Below are 7,069 nucleotides of genomic sequence, written 5' to 3'. Positions count from 1 at the left end.
AAATCACATAATATTATGAAACAATTACACTAAAATTACATTGGAATCTCTCTCAATGACTCTCTTCAATGAATATAATAGGCTATTTATCACCAAAGCTCATCATTTTATGCAGGTGGAAATACAGGTGGTCCATAACAATGCTCTCATAGACCATGGCAATTACAGACTGTATTGTAATAGGTCTATAGTTTTTTACATCACCTCGATCTCCAGATTTGTATATAGGTACAGTACCAAGAAACTGTTTTTGAAATCTCTGGGGAAGACACCAAGCTCCAGCAAGGCAGAGCCAGTATGGCCAGGTGAATGGCCAGAACAGAAAAACCTAATTACAGGAAGGGATATTTCATCAGGCCCAGTTCCTCTGCCAACATTCAGAGCTTCCAATCTGCGTTGAATATTGATTGGAGTAATGCAGCAGGATGGAACTAACTGGTTTCAACCAAAATCAAATGTCGGGACATTAACCATGTCCTGCACAAAAATAGATGAAAACAGTGATGAGTTCACACTACTTATCAACAGGAGTTGCAGCACTTCTTGTGTCCAGTCTCATAAAAGTAGGTCTGGCTGAGCCTTTTCTCAAACCATCCACATGAGTCCAGAAAGATTTAGAATTTGTCTAAACAAATTCCTCTAATCCAAGTAAATAGTTATTGTATAACACCTTCTTGTCAAAACACGACATTGATCCCTCAAATTGCAAAAAACTTCATAGAGCTGAATACTACCAATTGCCTTATACTTTCTATGAGCAGTTTTCTTGGCTACAATCAATCTTCTTAATTCATTTCTCATGAGTGTGAACCTCTTGATGTGAAGCTCATATACCTACAGAAATTACTGAAATGTTTCTCAGCTCTAATGTTATCATCAAAATTTGCAACTGGGTAATTCATATTCTGAAACTCTAAAAATATGGAAGCTAAATCGCACTTGTGAAAATCAGGTATTTGTTTTACATAGCAGGGTTGTGTCCACCTCCTGTTCCAGGAGTATGTGATGAGTGCCAGTGAGGATGCCTGCCAGGTCGATTGTCTTTATTTAGACCTCTCAAAGGCCCTCGACAGAGTTAACCACTCTCTCCTGGTTGCCAAACTGGATGATTATGAGGTGCATGTGTCATGCTCAAGTGGTTAAACAGCCATCTGAGGGACAGAACTCTGAAGGTCATATGTCATCTCCTTTCCTGGCTCCCTCTGGAGTCCCTTAGGGATCCCATTTGGGCCCCCTACTCTTCAATTTGTTTATGAACGACATTAAAAGCTTCATATCATCCATGTTTCTAATGTATGCTGATGATGTCAAGTTATTCGACAGGGTATTGCAAGACTTAGGACATGAATCTCTGCAGAATTCTCTCAACAACCTTGATTTGTGGTGCCTTGATGATGGTATGGCTCTGAATGTAACCAAGAGTGTATTGTAATGTCTTTCAAGCGTGGAACAAGTATACTTGATTCTCAATACTCCTTGAGAGGCATTCCTTTGAAAAGAGTATGCAGTTTCAAGGACCTTGGAGTGACTATGACTCAGTCTCTTAGCCCACTGGATCCATAAGTGTGATCACTGGAGAGGCTAGATCTCTGCTTGGCTTCATATTTAGGTCCACCAGGGATTTCAGTTCGAAGCAGAGTGTCTTGGTTTTGTTTAGGGCTCTTGTTCTTCCAGTGTTGGAATATGGCTCTATTATTATAAATATTATCTGTGCACCATTCCATCTGTACCAGATTAACCTGCTGCAAAGTGTGGAGAGACGTTTCGTGAGGATGCTGAGCTGCAGGATGGGTTTCAAGTACTTTGAAGTTCCTGTGGAGGAGATTAAGGGACAGTCCATCTCCTCCCTTTGGTTCTGAGGTGGGAACACAACGACCTGGTCCTTCTTTTCAAGACTGTCAATGGATATTTGGACTGCCCTGAACTTCTGGCTAGTATTAACATCTGTGTTCCAAGAGGAATGTGTTCAAGGTTCTATTTTCCTAGATGCTCTCACACAACAGCCTATGCCTATGATAGTGGGCTTTCTAGAATACTTCGCTATGGTTGTGAGGCTGCTGCAGCTGATGTTGATTTCTTTGGGGTGTCCTTGAGCTTTCTCAGGAGAACTATGAAGAGATACCTGCATGTGTGATTTTAGTGTTCCCTTCCTTGTTTATGCCCCTTGTGGTAAACTTCCACGGGCCTTTTCACTTATATGTAATATTGTATGTTAACTATGATTCATTCTGTATTCTAATTTTTGTCTTTCAAACTATCCACATAGATGTCTTTTTATTGTTGTATATTATTATTTATCTATATATTCTTCGCTTGTATCTCTTTTTCTATGTTATTTTCATGTGAAATTCGTGTTGTACCGTTGGAAGTTGAATGAATAAATAAATAAATAAATTTTTTTCCAACTTACAATCATCAGCTTCCTTCAAGCATTTCTTTGCTAACTCACACGAAAAAAACTCCTCTGTTTTTCGTAATCATTGATCAGAATAAAACACAAACAGGAAAAAATACAGAAGCTAGTCTGATTATCTTGTTGAATCAAGACTTATGGGCTATGAAAGTTATGTTAAAATGAAGACTTATGGGCTATGAAAGTTATGTTAGCATTGATTTTGTGAGCTTTTTCGCGCTCAAAGTTACTGTCACACTAGCGTAAGTTGACACATAAGCTATTATGTAGGTCACTAACTGAAGCGTAACTGAAGATAAGTTTTTGTGTCATTCAGTTTTGTTCAAGTCAAAGAAGCGTAACAGAACATATGCTTTTGTGTCATTTATTTCATCACTCGATTGTAGATACGATATCCACTTATCTTTCCAATGGCTAATGCAATGAGATAAGCGTGTGTGTCACTAAATAGACCACGAAAAGTTATTTAGATAGGTCAGATAAGCTAAAAAGCGGAATTTTGTAGATACGCTACTATGACTCTAAACCCTCGCAGAGTTCCGCTGGTCTGCACAATATTTGGAGTTCCGCCTGACAACATATACATATTTGGAGCTCCATATATTTCCAATTCCGGCCAGCTGCAAGATATTTTGAGTTCCAGATATTCCCAATTCATGCGACCCAAAAAATATAGACATACAGAGTTATTGGAAATCATGGAGAGAGCTTAACATTATTTCTTTAAAAGGGTAATTTTAAATAAATAAAAACAAAATAAATAAAATTGAAAATCTGAATAAAATATCAAATTCTACCATTTGAAGTATTAACAAACCCTAAACTTATAGTAACATCTACCATACTTATATATTTAAAACTACTAAGAGAGAAGTCTGATCTGTAAAATTTCTAATGTGGCCTATCTACCGTACTCATTTATTTATATTTTCCATCTTTCCATGGTGTTAGATGTAAGCACTACTTTCCATTTGCGTTCATTTGTGCTGTTGTCACGTTTGAATCTGGCGCGCTTTCAGTGCCAACCTAATTTGTTTCAATATCTTAGTTCTGAGTTGACTGTCACGCACTGTCTTGAGTTATTGCTTGGTATTAGTATATTTTATCCTCTAAAATCATTTTATAGTTATTGAGATTGTATTTTGCAAATCTTGTTCAAGGCTTTCTGTTAGGGATGGGTATCAAAAGACAAAACATCAATGTTTTGAACATCGATGTTTTTTTCATCCTAACATCGATAAGTGAAAAACATCAAACAGTAAACATCGATGTTTATGAACATCAATGTTTTTAAACATTGTTTATCGCCATATGTTTTTATGGATGATACTATTAGTCCAGTCAATATAGACATAAAAAAAGGGGTGTGCTTGCAATTTATATTGTAGTTCTGATTTTTTAATATATTATTTGGGTACAAAAGAGAAGTCCAGAATCAATTTCTTCATGCAAGATTTCCTTGTGCTAGATACAAGATAGCCCAAAAACCTCGTATTTTTGGCTCATTTTCCAGTTTTCAGCTATTTCTGCCAAATCTCTCCCAGATTATATAATTCTGAAAAAAATGAGATCACTCGGAACTCTCTATCTCCAATGAGTACTTTGTTATAATTTTTTTAAAATGAGTAAAATTTAAAGAAAAAATCAATTTTGATGAATTTTAGCTTTTAATCAACAATATCTTCCGATTGTTACAATTTAGATGTATATTTCAAAATCTCTCTAGGCGTTTTTTTGTGCTATACAATCTGAGATCAGGTAGAGCCCTCTATGTCATATAGATTTCCAGATACACCTGACAACAATGTTCCTTGTATTGTGGAAAACACCTAATTTTCAGCTTCAACCATCATTACATCTACTTTGTCCTCACATTGATATTTCACATTGATATTTCGCACAATGACATAAGTTCATGGGTAAGAATCACCCGTTAGATGCACTCAATTTCAGTATTTCCTAGTAGAGGCATGCTTAAGGACACCTCAAGGATCAAAATTTCAAACACTTATAATTTCCTTTTGACACAATGCTCAGATTTCATCGTACTACACTTCATTCTTCTTGGCTTGCCAAGGCGGTTCTAAATCATGCATCAACAGTCAAATTCGGTTAAAAAATAGAAAATTTATTGTTGAGTGTAGGTACTTATTCATATTCAATACATAAGAAATGGCCAATTTCTATATTCAAAGCTATGTATCTCGGTAACCCCTTATTATAAAAATTATTACATTATCTTGAAATGTACAATATTCCATCTGCTGTAAACAATTCATGAAAAAATATGTTCGTAAAGTGAGATTCGATTGTTGAAAAAAATCCGGAAATTGTAGATATTTTTCTCATATTAACGGTTTTGGCAGTTCTATGATAGGGAAAAGTGATTCAAGATGGATTTTAGGCAACTGAGCTCGTAGAGGATGAATTTATCTACAATTTGTAATCAATCGTAAGTTTCTATGATATATCAGACTCGTTTTAGAAACTCTTGATCAACAGTAAAATTACGAAAAAAATGTAAAAACTGAAATCGCCATTTTTAAAATCTTAACTTCCAAATTGTTTTGGAATCGAAAGTATTATTTATTGGAGTGGGTAGAGGGAGACAATTTTCACATTCTCACTAGATTTGGAAATTTTATCTGAAGTATTTCACAAGACATGCAACTTTGAATATAGAAATTGGTCATTTTCTGTGTATTGGAATATGGGCTTAAGTACACTCAACAATAAATTTTCCATTTTTCGACCGAATTTGACTTAATATGCATGATTTTGAACCGCCGTGACGAACCGAGAAGGATGAAGTGTAGTACGATGAAATCTGAGCATTGTGTCAAAAGTTATGTGTTTGAAATTTTAATCCTTGAGGTGTCCTTAAGCGCGCCTCTCCACTAGGAAATACTGAAATGAAGTGTATCTTACGGGTGATTCTCATAGAACATAATCTCAAGAACTTATGTCGTTGTGCGAAATATCAATGTGAGGACAATGTAGTTGGTGATGATGCTTGAAGCTGAAAATTATGTGTTTTTCACAATACAAGGAGCATTGTTGTCAGGTGTACCTGGAATATGAGATAGATCGCTATTCCTGATCTCAGATTGTAGAGCACAAAAAGAGCTTCTAAAGTGACTAAAATTTTATCTGGAGCTATTGTTCCAATATTTCAACAGTTACTAACTGGAATCACAGCAATTTTGGACTTGTGGTATTCAAGTAACAGTCTTTCGAATAATTGAAGTCAGGTTGTGACTAGAAAGATACATCAACTCTAGTTCACAAGATTTGTCATCTTCATAGTTTAGTCTGAAACCTCTCGGGATATCCTTGAGGATTCGGTCTTGAAATTTCACCCTAAGCTAATTTTAGCAATCATTGATACTCATATCATATTCATTCAATACCTGATAGATTTTTTTAGGAAATGAAAATGGATTAAGTTTTTTTACATGGATATCTGCACTCCTTACAATACGAGGACCTCTTTTCCAGAGCTAGATTAATTATTGTTAAATACATGTTGAGGAAATAATTGTAGTAAGAAAAAACTCTTTCTTCCTAAGAAACGAAGAATACGACCTTTTATCCCATTCTAAATAACTAACTATCTAACCTTGACACGGGCCACAGAAGTAATGTAAATCTTCAAGAGTATCCAACAGTCTCACATAAAAATACAGAGAGCCTGATTGAAAAATAAAAATAGCAATCTGCAGGAAATCAAAACTTATGCAAGATCTTTTACAAGAGTGATCTATATTCACAAAAAACACTAAACAGAATACTACACTAAATATGATAGAGATAATGATTGTAATTCTGTTACTATTGCTTATTGCTCTCAAGATAATCCTCTTCAAACAAAAAAATAAAAAAAAACTTGCATCAAATTAAAAAACTAGAATTGTTTTTACTTTTTAGTTGGGAAAAACATCGGATGACCGATGTCTAGGTAAAACCATCAATAAGTGAAAAACATCGAACAGTAAACATCAATGTTAAAAACATCGATGTTTGATGTTGAAACATTGATGTTTTTAAACATCAATGTATCGATACCCATCCCTACTTTCTGTGAAGTTTTGAGTTCATACAGTGGTTGGTAGTGTTGTGGTTTTCTTGTCATTTCCTGTTCGTTTCACATCTGTCTGCTCGGTTGTAGGATGCGTTACTTTTGGCAAAATATGGCGTCTTGTTAACATCTTGCCCATGTCACTAGTCATTCAAAATTCTAAATTTCATCTTTTGGCTTTTATGAAACTTTTTGTGATCAATCTTGTTTCACTATTCATGTCTGACGTTTTGAGACATAAATTTTCAATTTTGCTCCTTTATTTATTGAAATAGCTCAATATTTCAATTTCATGCACCATGCCAATCACGCCATCATGTTCAACCTTCAATCAAGTGTTGTTTCATCGCCTAAGCCGTTCTCCTTCAGCATCTCCGACTTCCTTCTAAGCATGGCAGCTTAGAATAACCTCTACGAGGATTTGGTCTCTGGTTTGATCTAGTTCTGGGTCGTCTTCCATCTTCATCAGTATGGTCTTACCATGCTTTCATCTCTCGGGGGGGCCTTCAAACTTAGAGGGTTCCGTTGGAAGTACACTGCTGCTTTCAACATCTTCTGCTGTGAACACACAGTATTCG

Source organism: Nilaparvata lugens, chromosome 3, assembly GCF_014356525.2.
Source record: "Nilaparvata lugens isolate BPH chromosome 3, ASM1435652v1, whole genome shotgun sequence".
NCBI lineage: Eukaryota > Metazoa > Arthropoda > Insecta > Hemiptera > Delphacidae > Nilaparvata > Nilaparvata lugens.
Note: the sequence above shows the minus strand (reverse complement) of the source record.